The sequence below is a fragment of the Salarias fasciatus genome, chromosome 9 (genome assembly GCF_902148845.1).
Source record: "Salarias fasciatus chromosome 9, fSalaFa1.1, whole genome shotgun sequence".
Lineage (NCBI taxonomy): Eukaryota > Metazoa > Chordata > Actinopteri > Blenniiformes > Blenniidae > Salarias > Salarias fasciatus.
The window spans coordinates 797698-818722 of NC_043753.1; the positions used below are offsets into that span (position 1 = coordinate 797698).

General features: G+C 46.0%; 2 non-coding genes and 1 pseudogene across 2 annotated transcripts; 2 read left to right on the forward strand and 1 right to left on the reverse strand.

The window, feature by feature from the left end:
- Positions 1–21025, forward strand: part of LOC115394657 (SCO-spondin-like) — a 136523-nt pseudogene that overhangs the window by 28606 nt on the left and 86892 nt on the right.
- On the reverse strand, positions 985–1066 carry trnas-aga (transfer RNA serine (anticodon AGA)). The gene has a single exon. It is a non-coding gene; the product is annotated as a tRNA-Ser (tRNA).
- Positions 4839–4920, forward strand: trnas-aga (transfer RNA serine (anticodon AGA)). Its single transcript has one exon. It is a non-coding gene; the product is annotated as a tRNA-Ser (tRNA).

Consider the following 21025-nt stretch of genomic DNA (forward strand, 5'->3'; position numbering starts at 1 on the left):
CGGAGTGAATTAGCAGGTGATTGGCTGAGAGGTAGCAGGGGGCGGGGCAATGGCGTTTTGAGACAGAGTGGAAGTCGTTAATCTAATTGCAGTTCATGCTGATAGACTTAATAATTAACTAGTTTAGGCGAGTTCGGACCCTTCTCCCACGTCACTGCACGAGTTTGTTTTTCAGTTCGTTTTTCTTCACCCTTCCATAAGAAAACAGTTCTTCCTCCCCCTCAGCTGGCTGTGTGTCCTGACTCTCTGCTCCGTGGAGGTTTCTCGTTCGTCCTCTGACTGGCTCATGCAGTCGACTCCTTGGTTCTTGTTTGTAGACCGGTCGCTTTGTTTGCTCTGGAAAATCTCCAGCTTTCCAGCTGGTTTTGGACGTTTGGTTTGGTGACGCCGTCTGAGTTCTGAAGGTTCAGTTCTGGCTGAGAATCGTCTCACACTCAACACACTGAGCTCTCAGCTCTGCTCACAAAGTCAGGATTGTACTGGAGCACAAATTGTGCTTCTGCGTCCTGGAGTGAGAAACTGAAACAAAAGTTGAAAGAACTCAGACTCTGTTTTAACGGTTAGAATTCAGAAAAGCTGCTGCTTGTCTGTTGGAGGGTTCAGATGAACTTTGACCTCACTGTGAGGAAGTTAATCTCTAATCTGCTGCCATCTTGTGGTCAACCTGAGGAACTAAACCTGATCTTTCCAGTATTTTCTGAAGCTCCACGTCTCCCATGAATCTCCAGATGGAGGAAAAGCTCACAGACTGACGGTTGTTTTCCAGACTGGAGGAGATGTGAATGATTTACAACAGATTCCAGTCTGTGATCCATCATGGACGAGTGTCGGAGGGAAATGAACGACTCCACATAATATCTGATCATGTTTCTGTGTGTGGATCATTTCCTGTTCTGAGCTTCACCAGCAGATTTCACTTCTGTGAGAACAGATAATCACTTTTAACTATTTAGTTGCGGGGTAGTTCAGCATGATTAAAGCTCACGTTGTCGGCAGGATTCGAACCTGCGCGGGGAGACCCCAATGGATTTCTAGTCCATCGCCTTAACCACTCGGCCACGACAACCCTGCTGTCCCCCTGCTGGTGAAGCTCAGAGCAGCAAGTGATCCAGAGAAAGTCGCAGTACGTCAACACAATAAACCAGCTCCATGAAGAGCCAGAACAACTGACAAGATTCAGCTGGAGAGAGAACATTCACTTTTATACTCAGTGAGTTCAACTTTATTAAACTCCAAAACTCTTTACTTCATGAAACCAAAATGTTCAGCTGCTGAGAAGTCGTTTCAAAAAGACTCGGATTCATTATAACTTCAAAATACATACAGTATGCAACGATTCACCACCCCCCGACACCCGCACCTCCGAACACAAAACACCAGATCCGTCCGCTCCACCCCAACATGCTGGGTCTCCTCTGAAACCAGAAAAGCTGCACTTCAAGACGACACCAAGCAGAATATTCTCTGAGCCGACCGCCTCCCGTCAGCGGCAAACAAACGCAAAACCCAGCTTCACATTTCACACCCAGTTGTTGGCTTGACTGTTCAGAAACTGAACACCAAACTCTAATAATGAAACAACACAACATAATGTGCACAATATTAAAGCAATCTTGGAAAACTAGCATGTAGCACGAATGTAGCATCTCCCCAAGACTCCGCCTAGCTCCGCCCAGCTCCCACCCCATTGGACGAGCTCCCGTTGGGAGCAGAGATGCGGAGACGTTGGCGACATGCGCGGCACTTCCGCATCCCGTGCGTTCCTGGCGTAGCCTGTCCTCAGCGCTTGGTTTGTTCGTTTTTCTTTATTTGCACTACGCCAAGTTACGGCGCACTGAACAGTTAGTAAAGCCCCAAACATTCTTCTCCACCATTCTGCAACGACGCTCCGTCCTTCTACGCCGCACTGAACCTGGGTCAGTGCACGCTATTGACATGTACGCGCAGGGGGCAGGTCGAACGGCGAAGGGATTTGATTGGTTTAAGAAAAGGTGTCCCGGCAAGACTATTGGTTGCTGTTTTTCCCGTTTTCCTCCTGCTGTAGATAGCGGATATTTTCCGCTCTACTTTAAAAACACACTATGAATTGCTTCCCATCGGGTCATAAAGATCATTTTATCTCATTCAGATCGCCAACCCCAGCTTTAAGAACTTTTATTAGTGCAAAAAGTGCAAATACAACAATTAAATTAACCCTTTTTATGCAGAATGTGCCGATATCAATTAAATTACAGCCTGAACGACTTTGAATAACAAAACAAGAGCAGCTTATAAAAAAGTGGAAAAAGTAAAAGAAACGAATAACACACACACACAGTGCACACACTCTCTGACCTCGGCCTCAGGTTCTGTCCTGTTGTGGTTCAGGTCCTATCTCACTGGCAGATCCTTCAGAGTGTCACGGTGAGGGGAGGAGTCCAGGTCACATGGCCTATCAACAGGGGTCCCTCAGGGGTCGGTGCTTGGCCCCTTCCTCTTCTCTCTGCACACCACCTCATGGCTTCTCCTACCACTGTATGCTGACGACACTCAGCTCTTCCTCTCTTTTCCACCTGACGACACGACAGTCTCAGCTGATCAGCAGGTCTGGCTGATATCTGCACCTGGATGAAGGAACGCCAGCTTCAGCTACACCTGTCTCACACTGAACTCATGGTCTTTCCAGCTTGTCCATATGTCCAGCCTCAGATCAGTGTCCAACTTCACTCCAGCTGACTTGTGCCACAAACTCAGCCAGAAACCTGGAGGTCATGATGGATGACCTGCTGACCTTTAAGGTTCACGTGGCCTCAGGTTCTCAGTCTTGTCGTTACGCCCTCTACAACATCAGGAAGATCAGACCCTTCCTGACCCCCAGCGAGTTGCGCAGTCCTGCCGATGGATGAATGAATGAATGAATAAATGAATTAAATAATGAATGAATAAACAAATGAATGGATGAATGAATAAAAAAATGAATAAATGAATAAATAAATAAGCCCATGATTCTATTGTTAGTTCGCCTATGTTACAACAGATTCAGATATTCAGGAACAACTTTCTGCTTCCCGTCATGAGACTGTTCTGGAGTCCCATCTCCACTTGCTTCCTGTGGCGTTCTCTCTGACGTCAGCTGAGTGAAAAGGCCCCGACGATGCTGCGGCACAGTCCGATGGCGCTCGGCTCTTCGCCTCTGGTCATGCAGTGCATTCGTGCCGGCCAGGTTGAGGCTGTGGCCGAAGCAGTGCGGCCGCGGCCAATCAGGGACTGCGGCAGCAATGTTGGCGGCGTTGTCAGTGGTCATCGCTGAAAGTTTTTTCTCGCCAAGTTGCCAGTCCTGAAGTGCAGCTCTGAGCGCCGCCTCGAGGTTTTCCGCCGTATGACTCTCAGGGAAATACGTTGTTTGGAGGCATTTGGATTGGAGTCTCCACTCAGGTGTCACGGTGTGGACGGCCAGGGACACACATGGAGTCCTGTTGACTGACGACCACATGTCAGCTGTGAAGGAATAACTGTCGGCCTGTCCTGTACTGTCCACAGCAGGACTCGAACCTCGTCTCTAACTATCATATATAAATGTTGGACGGCTGATTGTGAGAAATGTTTCCGTCCAGGCAGCTCGTACCGGGCAGCCAGGACCTTTACCAGGTCCTTAGAGGTGCATTAAGGAGTTTTTCAACTTTAAAAATACTTATTTTCCACCATAGATATGTTACACATTTTTAATGATGTGTACAATGTGCCCTGACATATTCATTACAAGTACCTCTAACAGCGCTAAATTGTCACTTGAAAGTCACAGTGCCGGTCCGGCAGCACATTTTTTTGAAAAGGAATGACGTAATGCGCGCTCCGGCTGGTCTGATTGAGTTAGGTTTCGTTTTGTCCGCCATTACTCCGCCAGATGCTTAGTGAGCAACAGCTGAGCAGGATCTTCCAGAAAGTCAGAACAGACTGGCTTCTAGCACTGCAGCTCCACACAGACTCCACCAGGTAGAAGACACTTACATTTTACTGGAGCGCTACTAAAAGAGTGAGGAAGGAGTTCCCCTCTTCCGTGCACGCGAACCACAGGGACGAGTTTTTCACTAAGCTGCATTACGCCCAAGGCCTGCAGGGGGCGCTGTTTCGCATAAAACATGCAAAAACTCCTTAATACACCTTTAAAGCTCCCATATGATGCTATTTTTCAGTCACGTCATGCAGGTCACAGAAGCCCAAAAACATAGTAGAATAAGTTTGTTTGCCCCAAATTCATCCTATGTTCGGAGTTTAGGCGGTTTGAAAAGTGGCTCTGAGGAGCCCTCGTCAGAACAGGATGTTTTTCACAGCCTACTTTCCGGGATGCACTTGAACGCATTTGGCCACGCCCACTCTCTCACACAGGTGGGGGCACAGTCAGAGGCACATCCCCTCCACCGTTTCAGCTTAAGTTTCAGTTTCATTTTCAAAAATGTGGTGTAGCGAGACAAGGAGGAAACAGACAATTTTCAAATTTGAACGTCTTAATGAGGCTACGGCAACACATACTGCTATAAGAAACTCTTCAAGTGAAAAAGGCATCACATGGACCTTAATCAGAGCAGCGTTTGCAAGCAGAAACACACAGCATAAAAGGAATTTTCCGGAGGCTGTCTGTCGCTTGTCTGGGGCGGCGTCACCAACCTGGAGGAGGCTCGTGGGACTCCCGAAGCAGCTGACAGATGAACTTTGACCTCACAGTGAGAAAATTAATCTGTAATCTGCTGCCATCTTGTGGCAAAAATGGGGTACTACATCTGTTCCATCGTGTCACTGCACCGTGCTTCTATTTGTGAATCACTTCCTGCTCTGAGCTTCACCATCAGAGAGAGAGCAGCGTTGTCGTGGCTGAGTGGTTAAAGCGATGGACTAGAAATCCATTGGGGTCTCCCCGCGCAGGTTCGAATCCTGCCGACAACGTGAGCTTTAATCATGTTGAACCTCCTGAAAACAGTGAAAAGTAAATCCACCAGCCAGCTTTCCTGTCACTGGTTACAATCAATGAACACCCTGTGATTTAGATTTCAGTCCTATGAGACCAGATGAACATGTGATTTTTTAATGATGTGTACAATGTGCCCTGACATATTCATTACAAGTTCCTCTAACAGCGCTAAATTGTCACTTGAAAGTTGCAGTGCCGGTCCGGCACCAGCATTTTTTTGGGGAGAATTTGAAAGGAATGATAATGCATGCGCCGGCTGGTCTGATTGAGTTAGGTTTCATTATGTCCGCCATTACTCCGCCAGATGCTTAGTGAGCAACAGCTGAGCAGGATCTTCCAGAAAGTCAGAACAGACTGGCTTCTAGCACTGCAGCTCCACACAGACTCCACCAGGTAGAAGAAACTTAAATCTTACTTGAGCGCTTCTAAACGAGCGAAGACGGAGTTCCCCTCTTCCGTGCACAGGAGCCACAGGGACGAGTTTTTCACTAAGCTGCGTTACGCCCAAGGCCTGCAGGGGGCGCTGTTTCGCATAAAACGTGCAAACTCCTTAAGGCACCTTTAAGTAATGTTAATAAATGCTTACAATAACACAAAATAGTCAGAATTTCCAAATTTCTGTCAACTTTTAACTTCTTTTTTTTTTTTTTTTTTTGCATAAACACGGTGGGCTTCTCTAGCAGTGCAACCACCGGGCTTAGCAAGTTTTCTGGGGGAAACCCTGGAAGCGAATAGGATCCTTCAACCATGTATTGTTATCTACTGAGTTACAGGAAAGTTCAGCATGATTAAAGCTCGCGCTGTCGGCATGATTCGAACCTGCATGGGGAGACCCCAATGGATTTCTAGTCCATCGCCTTAACTACTTGCGGCCAAGGATGGGGCAAAAGGGACTGCTACGGTGGGGGAAAGAAAAAAAGGAAAAAGGGGAAGGGGGGGGAAGAGAAAAGGAGATAAAAATGAGAAAATTCAGCATAAAATCATACATCATCAGACGCTGTAGCTCAGAAAAAGTACTTATTTCTCTATTATTGTTCTGTTAAATATTTATTGCTGTATTAATAGATTTTAATAATAATAGATTTTATTTGTAATGCACTTTACATTTAAAATCAAATCTCAAAGTGCTACATGAGACACAGGATTTAAAAACAAGCGCAGGGTAAAAACATTACAATACAGCACACTTTAAGCAACATTATTGCTGGTATGCCTTTCTGAAAAGGAAGGTCTTCAGTCCTTTTTTGAAAGCGCCCACCGTCTGTGGGGCCCTAAGGTGGTCTGGGAGCGCGGTCCACAGACGGGGAGCTGCGGCTTCAAAGGCCCGGTCCCCCATGGTTTTGAGCCGTGTCCTGGGCTGAACCAGACGATGCAGTTGGCCTGACCGGGTCCGGGCAGAGGTGTGTGGTGTGAGCAGTTCAGTGAGGTAGGTGGGGGCCGCACTGTGCAGACAGTGATGGGTGTGTAGGAGGATCTTATACTCTATACGGGCCTGAATGGGAAGCCAGTGGAGAGTGTGAAGGATGGGAGTGATGTGCTCATATTTCCGCACCCTCATCAGGACTCTGGCAGCGCTGTTCTGTACATACTGGAGCTTTTGGAGGCTCCTGCCAGAGATCCCAATGAGGAGTGCATTACAGTAGTCCAGCCTGGAGGAAACAAAGGCGTGGACAAGCTTCTCTGCAGCAGGGAGGGAGAGGGAGGAACGTAGTCTGGAAATGTTACGAAGGTGGAAGAAAGATGTTTTGCAAATGGAGGTGACATGATTGTCAAAAGAGAGGTGGGGGTCAAACTTGACCCCAAGGTTTGTAACAGAGGGAGAGAGGGGGATGGTGTGACCAAGGAATGAAACAGAGGTGAGAGGAGAGGAGCGGAGTTGATAAGGAATACCCGTTTGAATGGCTTCTGTTTTTGAGCCGTTAAGCTGCAGGAAGTTTTGACTCATCCACGCCCCTACATCCTCCAGGCAGGAGCTGAGGGTGGAGACAGAGGGGGTAGGAGAGCTGTTGGATGAAATTTTAATGTAGAGTTGTGTGTCGTCAGCATAGCAATGGAAGTTTATTGCATGCTTGTTGACGACACAACCAAGGGGAAGCATGTATATGGTAAAGAGGGAGGGACCGAGTACGGAGCCCTGGGGGACCCCACAAGTGACGGTGTGTGGTCTGGATTTTGCCTCCCCCAGAGCCACGTACTCCGTCCTATCAGTGAGGTAGGAGTGAAACCAGTGGAGGGCAGGACCAGTGAGACCGATGTAATGCTGGAGACGGTGAAGGAGGATGTTGTGGTCAACTGTATCAAACGCAGCAGAGAGGTGGAGGAGGATGAGGAGAGAAGTGGAACCAGAACCAGAGGCCATCATCAGGTCGTTTGTAACTCTGATGAGTGCAGTTTCTGTACTGTGGGAGGGGCGAAAACCAGATTGAAATTTTTCATAGAGATTATTGCTTTTGAGATGATGATGTAACTGGGAGGAAACAACTTTTTCTAGGAGTTTGGAAATGAATGGAAGGTTTGAGATTGGTCTGTAGTTTGACAGGGGCTCAGGGTCTAATGTGGGTTTTTTGAGAAGAGGTTTTATGACGGCAGGTTTCAGTGTGGGTGGGACGATTCCTTTTGCCAATGAGTCATTTATAATTTTCGTTATGAGATGGCTGATGGATTGATTGTAAACTTTGAGCAGAGGGGATGGGAGAGGATCAAGGGAGCAGGTGGAGGATTTGGATTTGCAGATGATTTCCTCAACCTCCTGCTGCGTTGAAGGCGTAAAGTGTGATAAGTGTTGTGTAACTGGTGTTGAAGGAACGTCAATGGAGGAGCTGTTTGAAGGTGAAAGAGAGGAGCGGATGTCGGCAATTTTTGTGGTGAAGAAGTCAAGAAACCGGTTGCAGTTTGCATCTGTGTGTTTGTGATAAGGAGTGATTTGCGGTTTGAGAATATGGCTGATTGTGGAAAAGAGTTGTTTGGAGTTACCTGGGCTACTGTTGATGAGGGCGGAGTAGTGGTCTGACCTGGCCTTGGAGAGGGCTTTTGCATATGATCTGCGATGTTCCCGGTAAGTCAACTTATGCACCGTCAGGCCAGATTTTCTGTAGGCACGCTCCAGGACACGGCCGGATCTCTTCATTAGTCTCAGCTCATTTGTGAACCGTGGAGCAGAGCGGGAGAAGGTTACTGTCCGTGTTTTGAGCGGGGCATGAGTGTCCAGGATAGAGGTGAGAGATGAATTGTAGAAGTCCATTAAGTTACTGACAGTTGAAGATGAAGAGGGGGAGAGCTGTTGTAGATGAGAACAGAAGGAAGCGGAATCAATGCTTTTAATGTTTCTGAAGGTGATCTGGTGCCTGGGTTTAGCAAGAAATGATCTTTTGGGGACTCTGAAAGTAACAGCTGAGTGATCAGAAACACCAATATCGTAGACCTCAAGATCTGTGAGTGGGAGGGAGTCGGTGATGACGAGGTCTAATGTGTGCCCCCTGCTGTGAGTGGGACCTGTTACGAGCTGTTGAAGATTGAGACAGTCCAAAACCTGTTTGAAATCAGCTGCTAGTCGGCAAGTGTGAGAGTCCATGTGGATGTTAAAATCACCGGTAATAAGAATGTTAGAATATGTTGTGCAAAGTGAGATTAGAAACTCATGAATGTCAGAAATAAATGTTGGTTGCGGTTTGGGGGGGCGGTAAATGAGAGCTACTATTGCAGAGAAGGGATGGGTACATTTGAATACAAGGCTCTCAAAGGAGCGAGCACTTGGGACAGACACAGGGGACAATACCATGTTGCTGCGATAGAAAACAGCAAGGCCACCACCACGGCCGGTTGTGCGGGCCTTATTTAGGTAGTTATATCCTGGTGGACAAGCCTCGTTGAGTGATGAGTATTCCTCAGGCGGTTGCCAAGTCTCTGTGAGGCAGAGAATGTCTATCCCTTTGTCCAGGATGTGTTGGTGAATGAGACCAGATTTCTTTGTCAGTGACTGTACATTCAGTTGCTCCAGTGACATATTGGGATTTGAATCCAGTTTGTTAAGGGGTCGAAGCACAGTGTAATCCACTCCAGGTCTTCCAATGCGCCACTCAGCCATATCAGTGACTGGGGTAGCGGCGCTCCGATGACGTAGTTGGTGACGCAGCAGTGGCGCGACCGGCCGAGATGCAGACCACAGGGATACGATCGAGTTGTGGCCACCGCATTTGGACATAACAAAGCGGCGCCCCGATCCCCGGTGGATGTAGCGAGGTCGGCGTGGAAGTTCCAGTGGATCTCTGTTGATGTTACTCATCCGGAGCAGCGGTGTCGAGGTGTTTGTGGGCAGCATGCTGGGCAATGGTGCGCCGCCGGTGCTAACAGTTAGCCGGACTCCAGGTGAGCCGCGGTGGATGACAGCCACACCAACACAGACAATCCACAACCTCCACAGGGGTGGTAATCCATTCGCAGACCACTGCTTGAAGGCAGCGGCAGTGCAGAGTTCGTGGAGACTTCTGGGACACTTTGGCATGAGAGTAGCTCCGGCTATCACTGTTAGCATAGCTGTCAAAAACAACAAGTTGCCAGCGAGTTGACAAGCCGTCACTGTAGAGCACACCATCAAGGAGGACAAGTGGTACCAGGACATCACCGATGAAATAATCCAGCTTGATGGACTCAAAGTTGGTACCAGGGTTCGGAGATTTTGAAGCCGAAGAGAAGGAACGAGGCAGTGTCCAACGAAGTGACAGGTAGGTACGGGCACACGCGCCACGCAACTTTTACGGTGCTGTACAGCAAAAATGTCACTTACTGTAGTCACTTGCTGTAGTACTTGCTGTAGTACTTACGTTTTACTACAGCAAAGATGCAATAAGGTAGGACGGATTGTTGCAGAGAAGCGGCGAACAGCCCACGCCAGCGTCCTCTCCGCTCACCGTCCACTCATTAATCCATTAATATCATTAATATTATTGATAATCCTCTATGATTTAAAAAAAATACAACAAGTTGCACTCTCTTGCCAGGATTTGCACCTGGAATCTTCCACCCAAAGGTTGGCTGTGTTGCTGTTACACCACAAGAGTTGTGTTTTTTGTTGGGTTTTTTTTTTCCTCAGGGTGACAAATCAACTCTTTTTTGACATTGTTAATATCTGCTTGAACATTTGTTTAAAAACTTGAAATACAGAACTTCTAATGCTTACAATAATAAAATAAAATAAATTGTTTAACACTCAAAACAAATAAAAACGCATTCACAACAAATACTGTACATTGTTAACATTTCCACAGAGTGCTTTTCCACTCTTCAATGCTCTTTCCAGATGCTGGACAGTACCATTTTCCCCGTAGCTGTGTGTGGCCAGTAAGTTTAGACTTTGCCTTGCCACACGTTTTGCATTGATAGATGTAGCTTTCTTTGGTTTGTCGTTTCTTTGGGGGGTCACCTCTTGTCTCTCGGTCCCGATCCTCAACAGCTGCCTTTCGCAATCTCCATTCCCGGTGTCTATTGCGAGAAGGTTGACTTGACTGGGAGGAAAATCCACCCTGAGGTTGAGGTGGTGGACCTGAGGATGCCTGGTCTGGAAAGTCAACCACAGAGCAGGCTGCTGGAGGTGGAGGACCCAGGTTTGAAGACCAGCCCTGAGTTTGAGTGGCTGGAGGTGGAGGACCCAGGTTTGAGGACCAGTCCTGAGTGTGAGTGATGGCAGGTGGTGGAGGCATGTTTGAAGACCAGTCTCGAGCATAAGGTGAGACTAGCGATGGTGGCAGTGGAGGCTGGTGGTAAGACGACAAACCCTGTTGTTGAGGCTCAGTTGTTGGTGGCAACTGGCATGGGGACCAGCCCTGTGGTTGTGATGCTGACTTGGATTGGTCAGAGGAAGCAGAAAATGGATCAGGCCTGACATCCTCTCCTCCAGTGTCTTCTCCGGAAACCTGAGATTTGGGAGAGCGTCGTCGCCGAATAACCATCTGACCCTCAAGATTTTCAGGTTCCTGGAACTTCATGTCTGCATGCCCATGAGGAGCAGGCTCAGATGGTAGGTCCCGGGCTGTCAAGAGGGACTCTTCTGCTGTGTGGACTCGCTGAGGAAGCTCCACCCCTTGAAGCAAAGAATCACGGTCTGTCCTCTTCTGTCCTCTTCTGTCGGTCGTGCAACCTATGGGCGGAAGGGTTATTTTTTTTGTGTGAATCTGTACTTTTTAACATTGGAGTGAATATATGAACCTATAGAAAAAGAAAAACTCACCAGGAGCAGACTGTGGTGTTATTTATGGTCACCAGTACCAGGTTGCTGTTTCGCAGTATTTCGGTGGAATCCTCATTGAGCTGTTTTATATGACTGTACGTCATGACAATTGACTGAGGAATTGCAAATGTCCTCCCCCTGGTATCCTTTGGTCGATTTCTGGCTTCTCTGTACTCCTTGAAAAGTTTGAGTGCAACACACTCAGAAATCCTGGTGTAATCAGGTCTGTGGGCAGCCTGGCCATGAACCATGAACAATCTGCCAAGAGACACATGACACAACCCAAAGTGGGTGTGCTTTGTAAACACATAAAACACATCCATGGATGTTACAGACACATGTACAAACACACTCATATACATATATTATTAGTATATTAGATAGAATGCAAACACCATTTATGTGTGGGTGTCTGCAAATAAAGTACACATGAACACACAGCTACACTCATATAAGAGGTAAGGTCTTTGCAGATACCTCTCGGCTGCTTGCTGGCCTGGAGCAGCAGCACTGCGTTTCCGAGAGGCTCTCCATGGCCCTGGCAAGGTGGTCTTCTTAGTTTTCAAGGTGTACTTCGTTGGGGACTTGTCGATGGGATCGAGAGAGGAGTACAGCCTCAGTATTTCAGCTATTTCAGAGTTTGAAAGAGCAGTTATTGACCGGTTGAGGCTGACAAGATATCCTGCCAAGGCATCAACTGCCTCCCATCCAGGAATGCCTCTGGGATCACACCGGCTATCCTGTCACATGAAAAGAAAACAAAAATAGTTCAGACAGCTAATTTAAGAGAAACAATGATTTAATAACAAGCATGTTTTATGGTCAGATATTAGCCATCTTACTGGAGTTGAAGTGACAGGCCCACTGTCTTCAAATGAGGAGCTGAGAGGACTCTGAGATGCACCTTCAGTTGAAGCTGTAACTTCCTAAAGGAATCATTTGTTAAAACAGAATGAGAAGGGTACACTGAGGTGAGATTTGTTGTGTCCATGTAATGCAAAGGACATGGCCTTTGCATTGCAATAAGCTCACCTGCCACAAGTAGTTGCCAGGGAAAATAAGATTACAGCAGAATTAGTGAGTGAACAGAGGTGTAACCATCATGATCTGGCAATTTGGCCATTGAAATGGGGGGGCTGTCAGTTTTAAGTTCTCATGTGGTTCTTTGTCATACAGATGTTTTTCTGATACACATTACATTGCGGCTGACCGTGCACGTTGTCCCCAGAAAAGAGCTTCAAAATGCTGCTGCTACATGTCCTTTAACTAAGCATTTTTTGCTGTGTGTGTGCGCATGCGTGCGCGTGTGTTCCATTACTAAAACCTTTATAAAGCCGTGAATACGGTGTTTCAAATTAACTGGTGTCCTTGTTACCTGGTGACCGACTTCCTTTAGCACTTCCTGCTGCTGCTGCTAGTAGCAGCAGGTGTTGAAATCAGACTCATAAAAGGTCGGACACGACTTTTTGTCTGGTTTTTAACATCTATCAGCAACAAGGGACGTGAAAGAAACCCAGTCGCCAGTTAAAAGGGACTCAGTTATTCCAAAACACCGGCTCCTCTCCGGTTTCGCGACACTCCTCCTCCGCTAGTTAGCTGATGCGTTCAGGTGACTGGAGCTGCTGCGGAAAAGTGAAACTCGGTCGTTCACACGAAAGCAGCGGAGACAGCTGGACTCAGGAGGGACTCAGGAGACACGTGAAGGAAGCGAGGACAATTTGCACAAAGGAACGACTCTCAGACAGCTGTGAACCGGCTCTCGTCGTTCACTTGAAAGAGCCGTTCAAACGTTCATTGAACGTCGCAGCACTACGAGGGTAGCACGTGTTTCCTCCCGGTTCCATAGCTGCGGCGCACCAGCCTAATTTACCGGTATTTTTTTTCAGCGTGACAAATACAACAATGTGTGCCGTGAATGTGTGACAACACACCGAAATGCGTGACACTTCAGAGCCCTGCTGCTGCATCGTGTTGTCAGACATGAGAACGTCCACGGTCCGCATTTATAACAGCGCTCACAGACGTCTGCAGCTTTTTGCGTAGTTTAATGAGGCGGAGCGAACCAGAGTGTTTTGATGTCAAACTGCGTACCTGCTACGCAAAATGCGTACAGGTTGGCAGGTCTGAGTGTAATGAGATATGTGCAATGCTGTTATGTAAGTGTTGCAGAGATGGCTTTTTGCTGTCTTTGTTGTGAAGATATTTATGATGCAATTACTGAGTCCAAGACAAATTTCCCTAAGTGGGACAATAAAGTGTATTGTAGTGTATTTGTCCTCAGATGTGACAGTTCGCTTGTTGTTCACCTCAGCACAATTGTTGTTTTTACCCTTGTTCATTTCACAAAATTAAGGCTTCAAAAGTTCTTTTGTTGCTCTGAGAATCTTACCAGTAGGTTTCCCCGGTGGTCTGAACTCAGGGAGAAGTGCACTTCCCAGGACTCTGTTGCCGAGGGCATTCACACTGGACATCAGACGAACATCATAAATCCTTGTGTGGGATGTAGTGCTCATATTCAGAGCCTGCTGAGTCCGATTTGCATTCCATCTGGACAACCCTTCAAGCATATACATTTGTGTATGCAAAGCATGACATCTCCACCCTGAAAGACAGAAGCATCGGTGACAACAACAAAAAAGAATGTAAAGTCATACAGCAGATGCTTTCAACCAAAGCACAAGGAGGCATAACACTCAAAATAAATTGAAACAGGGACCCGAGTGAAATAATAAAGGTTTTTCAGGTTAATAGCTGAACCACAGCTTAATGCACAGCATCACTTAATAAAATATGTTTAGAGGTTAAACTTGCCTGGAATGAAACTGCATTGATGCTTGTGAAAGCTCTCCAGAGAGGAGGACCCTCTGCCACATCTGAGGACGTCCAGCGCTTTATCCCCTTTCTCCAGCTGTGCGCCTGTGTTGGTGTACAACTGCACACCGGGTGGATCCTGGATGCAGGGCAGGTGTTTCTGTTGCATCTTCCATACATGAGACATGCTCTCATGATTGATGAGACGCAACCCTGTCGTGTCGGCGAGGTCCCACATGGAGTCCAGCAGTTGCTGGATGAGGGTGCGAATCTCCTCAACCCCTCGAATTCTCCTGCGGCAGCGCTTGGCCAGTTCACTGGTGGTAATACTTGCCAACACCTGACTTTGAGTAGGAGAGTGGCCCCGCTGTTTTTTCATCATTTCTGCCCTCTTGGCCTGCTTCAGATTTTCAAAGTCGCCTTTGTCCCACTCAGAAATGCAGCTTGACAGTTTTGAGCAGAACGGGCCATACAGTGGATGGTGCTCAGTGGTCAGGCCCTCAGTGAAACGCCTATGAAATGAAAGACGTCCAGTCTCACCGTGGATGTCCACGGACGAAACCAATGGAGAACTGGGCTCACTCCTATAAAAAAAGAAATTAAAAAATAAAATAAATCAACTCACCATAAATGCAATTTCTAAGCTATGTTATTGTAATTATTACCAGAGAGCCCATTATCAGCTGCATTAATATCCTGTAACAAAGCAAACTCATAAGAATTATCACAGCACCCATTGAAGGCAACACACCTGACTCACTGCAGCAGTCCCTGTCGACATATATGGCATCTGGCTCTGGCTCTGGCTCACCAGCATCCCTGGACCTCCGAACAACGCCTTGGCGCAGGTCATCAAGGCCAGCCCCCTCACCAGTGGTCAACACTGAATTCAGAACTTGGCCAAGTTCATTTCCAATGCTGGTCATCCACGACGCCGTGTTCTCGATGCCACCTGCAAGCTTTTTGGTGATCTAGAGAAGACATCAACAAATAAATGTAAATCATCATTTGATGAACAAATAGACACAGGTGAAATCAAGTTTTACCTGAAACAAATTTTACCTTCTTAGTAGAGTCAAGCTTCAAGATTCTCCCGTAGGTTGATGTGATTGTACCTTTCAGCTCGTCCAGACGGCCAAGAATCTCATTGGCATGGACTGTTTGGAACCACTGAGCCAGGGGCAGAGAATTGAAGGGGGGTGGCTGCTGGTAAACAGCAGGTTCTAACTGGGTGAGGACTCGTGACTTTTTATGCAGCTCACAATCAGTGAGGTAGTCAATAATCCGCCTTGCCCACTCCTCACTGTGTATCTCCTGTAAGGCTTGCTGCAAATAGCTGGAGCTATTCCCAACTGTGCGTGGTCGCAACATTGTGACGCACTTCCTGTCCAGTGCCAGCTTTGTAGTCAGGACAGCTGGAAACCCGTTTCGGTGGGAGGGATCAAGCTGCTGTAGGATGTCAATACTCCAGGGGCAGACAGGGATCATGCAGTTACTGCATCTCGGGTAGTCTCCACCAATCAGATAATATCTGGAGTCGACATCGATCACCTCTCTCACTCTGTTGTATATCCCCGAGTGGTGCATCTTTTTGTTGCATTGTCTGCATTTCAGAGGGATTCCCCACATCCGCATTGGAGCCCACAGGAACATCCGCTGCCTACAATAGTGGAGTGGATCTGGAGGTGAGGTGGATCGAGTGGGGTTTGGAGGATAGTACCAGTTCTGTGACAGGTTTTGTCTAAGTTGTCCTGTTCGATCGTAAAGAATTTGTGCAATCCACTCCTGGTCAGCCTGATTAATTATTTTTAAGAATTGCTTCGGCAAAAAACGTATCCAGTTCGCTTCAGGAGGTCGCAGAGTGAGCAGGTGTTGTTGTGGTGATGTCTCTTGGGCTGTGGGAGGGGTAGGATCGGGGATGGGAGCAACTGATGGGTTGCTTTGTTGCTGTGGTGCCGGTGTTGTGTCTTGTTTTGTTGGTGCTGGAACATCCGTGGGTTCTGCTGGACAGCTTAAAATGTGAGCACTCTCTATACGATGTGACAATCCAACAGCTCCCCAGGCTGTTGCACCGCACAGCTCACACTGCTGCAGGACGTGGTAGTCTGACAGGTGTTGAGTGAAGTCCTCACACATCACTTCCTGACCACACATTGAACACATGATAGACTCGTCTCTGTCCATTGAGCCAGCGGATCGTCCAGCTGCTGCACTTGTGCTGGCAGCTTCATCTTGTCCCACTGCAGCAGCTCCACTGCCTGGTACATGAGGGGCTTTTCCAGCTGAACGAGCTGATGCTGTCGCAGCCTCCTCTGATGACTGAGGACAACAAAACTGGGTTGATATTAACGGTATATATTCCTGAAACCTAACAATGGTCTGCATCCATATAATTATCTACTCACACTGCTTGACACTGACAAATCAAACTGTTTCCCAGTGCATTCGCAATAACAGATTAAATGTTTCAACAATACAGCATGAGTGAGTGTAGTCAGGGACAGAGGGCAGAGGACATACAACAAAATATTATACAATACACAACAATTCTACTGAGCTAATAAACCTTGAAACTTACTGTATTGAAAAATCAGAATGGGAATGTGCAAGAATATTCCAACTCCCAGGTTCTCTCTTGTACAATCAGAGAAATATTAAACATTCCTAAGAATAAAAATGAAACATTCCATAAAATAATAGTTGGTGTGTAACATCACCTACCTCATGATATCCACACTTGCAGGGGATCTTTTTCCCAAAAATATCAAATGTGTGAGGAATCTGACCAAACACAGGGGTCCGGGGACAAGCAGTAATCCGCTGGATGACAGCCCTCCATCTCCTGCTTCCCGGTCTCTGACCTGTTGAAAATGTATGCTTGCCCTGAGCATACAGGGTCATCACACCAGCCCAGTATGAGTCTGGTTTTCCAGTCTTCGTCATTTCTACAGAAAAGGACAAGAAAATCAGCTACGATTAGGTAACAGCTGCAAATGGCCTGGCCCACTACATCAATGATCATCCATTGGAAAATAGTTCTATAGGGCAAATAGAAAACTGATGCTCCAGTCTTTTAGCTCCACTTAAGTGGGAAAGTAAATCTATAGCATTTATGTACCCTTATTGAAAGGACAATTTACTTGAATTGCATTACATTGCAAAATGCACAACAGATTGCAGATTTAAATATATTACAGAGAATTGGAGAATATAAATATTAAATCTCATTCATAGGAATATATTGCCTACTGTACTGCGTATTTCCCAGTATGATAATATTTTTTTTTCTTTCTTAAGAGTAAGCTAACCTTAGCTTAACTCTGAAAACTACCCAGAAAATTACCCAGGTGCAAAACTAAAAGACCTGGGAATATATACGGGATAGATACCAGTAGCAATCCTTTGATTTAACACTTCAGCAAATAGTTATTCATTTATTTATTTATTTATTTATTTTAATATGATCAGACATCGTCGATAATTATATAGAGACTCTTGTGGTGTGATAATAATAATAATACACTTGAACCAGCACACACATAAATACCACTCAAAAAATGCACTTTCCAACACATATATTCATTTTAGTACATACTTTTGATGTTTTGAAGGAAATAATCTTTCGGCACAAAGCTGTCGATCACACTGTAGCTCAGGGGTGGGGAACCCTGGTCCTGGAGGGCCGCAAACCTGCATGTTTTCCATGTCTCCCTGCTTCAACACACCTGAATTGAATCAAGATTCATGGCCAAGTCCAGCAGAAAGCCAGATAACGAGTCTCATTGCAATCAGCTGTGTTGAAGCAGGGAGACATGGGCTGTGTTCGAAACCGCATACTTACGTACTACTCATACTAACTTATTGAGTATGCAGTGTGTTTACACTGGCAGTATGCGATTTTGAGTATGCGAGAAGTTCCCGGATGCATACTGCATTCGCCAGAAATGTTGAGTATACATCGTGTGTTCACTACTCATACTGAAATTGCCCAAGATGCAACGCGACGGACATTTGAATAAACTTTATTCAGTTCACAATGACCGTTTCTTCATGATGTACATTTAGCAAGCTGAGTATGGTTCTAGATTTAATCTTCCCTCCATTGTTTGTGCTCGTAGGTATGTTATGTTACGAGATTTCTGATTGGATTGACAATGATTAAAAATAGTAAAAACAAAAAACAAAAAAAAAAAAAAACCCTTACATCTGAGAACAAGTCCATGCTGAAAGCGACCATGATGTACCGAAGACGGCGAGCCGATCTTTGTTGAAGAGCCGAAAATACTCTCCGTCGGTAAAGCATCATAATTGGCATAATAAGTGGTCCGTTAACGGGACACCGGTCCAAACGGCGATGTCAAGCGAGATATATTGCTGAAAGATTGCCTTCTTGTTTTCAAAGTAAAAGCACAGATTTATCACTGAGGTTGTTTTGCATGAGAAAGGGAAAGGGGTGGTTTATTTTGGTGAAAATAACCGGAAGTGCGTTGCTCACTGCGGCTGGCTTGAATTTCGCCGAATTCGTCCGAACAAAATCATAAACGGCTGATATTCGGACAAATAAACGACACACTCGGCTCTAAACCACCACTCTGTCGCCTACTTTAAAAAAAAATCTCGATGAAGTTATACATTTGACGAGTTTAGAGCTAAAGTGAAATCAGCTTTAGCAGATCGATTTCTGCTCATGGAAGAAGTGCAATGCATTGTGGGTTATTATGTAGTATGCTGTAGTGTAAACGCTTCGCATACTGTTTGATGGACTGAGTAAGCAGGATGGATAGTATGAGTATGTAAGGATGTAGTAGACAGTATGCGGTTTCGAACACAGCCCTCGAAAACATGCAGGTCTGCGGCCCTCCAGGACCAGGGTTCCCCACCCCTGCTGTAGCGGGTCCATGCAGCACTTCTGATTGGACCTGCGAGCTGCCAATCAAACAGCAGCTCGTGTCTGATTGGACAGCAGCTCTCCATCAAATCAGCAACCAGAAAGAATTGCATAGCAAGGGTCACTGCACCACTCTGAGGTCTGTCCTCCAAACTGTAGCGATTTCTCAACAGCTGATTGGCTTTTTTGTCCCACTGGGTTGGAAAATTCAGCATGAAATCATATATTATTAGACGCTGTTGCCCAAACATATGTACTTATGATGCACTTATATGTACTCATATGTTCTATTAAATATTTACTGCTCTATTATTCCAGTGATATTGTTAATATTATTGATAATCCTCTATGATTAAAAAAAAATACAACAAGTTGCACCCTCTTGCCAGGATTTGCACCTGGAATCTTCCACCCGAAGGACGGCTGTGTTGCTGTTACACCACAAAAGTTGTGTTACTTGTTGTTTGTTTTCGGTGACAAATCAACACTCTTTTGACTTGTTACCATTTATCACTATTTTAACCTTTGCTTTAAAGCTGCAAAATTCAATTTTAACACAATAATACTTTGATTTAACACTTAAAAATAAAAAAATATGTTGAATTAATGAAACATCAAATACTGTCAGTTACACACATAATTTAGACAAGAACAGAACAGACAGGAAGGTGTGTGTCCAGTATACACATAGAACACACCGCTGTATGTCCCAGTCTGTAGATGTCCTGGCCCTCCATCACTGACTATTCATTCTTTCATCATCTGAATGTTTATACACTGGAACATGGTCCTGCTGTAAATGTCTAAAAGAAAACTGATGGATCTCTCTGTTAGCTCGAACTGGGAAAATAAATCTACCCATACAATACTGGAATTGCAATATATTGCAAAAATATACTAATATATTACAAAATATACAAATGATTGCTGCTTTCAATATATTGCAATGCATTGGAGATTATAAATATTAAAGCTCATAGATATCAGCAGCAGTTCATTCCGTTTATACATCATTACATATTTTTGGATGTTTTAATAGGATCACACATCGCTAGTAACTATGTATAGACACTTGTAGTAGACGAGATTAAAGAAAATACACTTGAACCAGCACACGTACAGACTACTGCACTGCGGTTCCGTCAGCGCGTCTGGTTGCACCAATCTGCACTTCTGATTGGACCAGCGAGCTGTCAGTCAAACAGCAGATCGCCATCCGATTGGACGACAGCCGTCACTAATCAGAAGCTGATTGGCTCTTTTGCCCCACTGTTAGGACCTCGGTCGGAATGTCTTTGATGTGTTAGGACTTGGGTAGGAAGTGTTAGGACTTTGTTAGGAGTTGTTAGGACTTTGTTAGGAACTGTTAGGACTTCATTTGGCAGGCCACGACAACCCTGCTGTCCCCCTGCTGGTGAAGCTCAGAGCAGCAAGTGATCCAGAGAAAGTCGCAGTACGTCAACACAATAAACCAGCTCCATGAAGAGCCAGAACAACTGACAAGATTCAGCTGGAGAGAGAACATTCACTTTTATACTCAGTGAGTTCAACTTTATTAAACTCCAAAACTCTTTACTTGATGAAACCGAAATGTTCAGCTGCTGAGAAGTCGTTTCAAAAAGACTCGGATTCATTATAACTTCAAAATACATACAGTATGCAACGATTCACCACACCCCGACACCCGCACCTCCTGACACAAAACACCAGATCTAGATGCGCGCTCCGGCTGGTCTGATTGAGTTAAGTTTTGTTTTGTCCGCCATTACTCCGCCAGATGCTTAGTGAGCAACAGCTGAGCAGGATCTTCCAGAAAGTCAGAACAGACTGGCTTCTAGCACTGCAGCTCCACACAGACTCCACCAGGCAGAAGAAACTTACATTTTACTGGAGCGCTGCTAAAAGAGCGAGGAAGGAGTTCCCCTCTTCCGTGCACGCGAGCCACAGGGACGAGTTTTTCACTAAGCTGCATTACACCCAAGGCCTGCAGGGGGCGCTGTTTTGCATAATCACGTCATGCAGGTCACAGAAGCCCAAAAACAGTATATAAGTTTGTTTGCCCCTCTTAGCATAGCGATGCGCAGCAGCATAGGCACATTACAAGACGGAGGAAAATAATATTTGGAGACGAAACAGCACCTCACTTTACGCAGCCAGC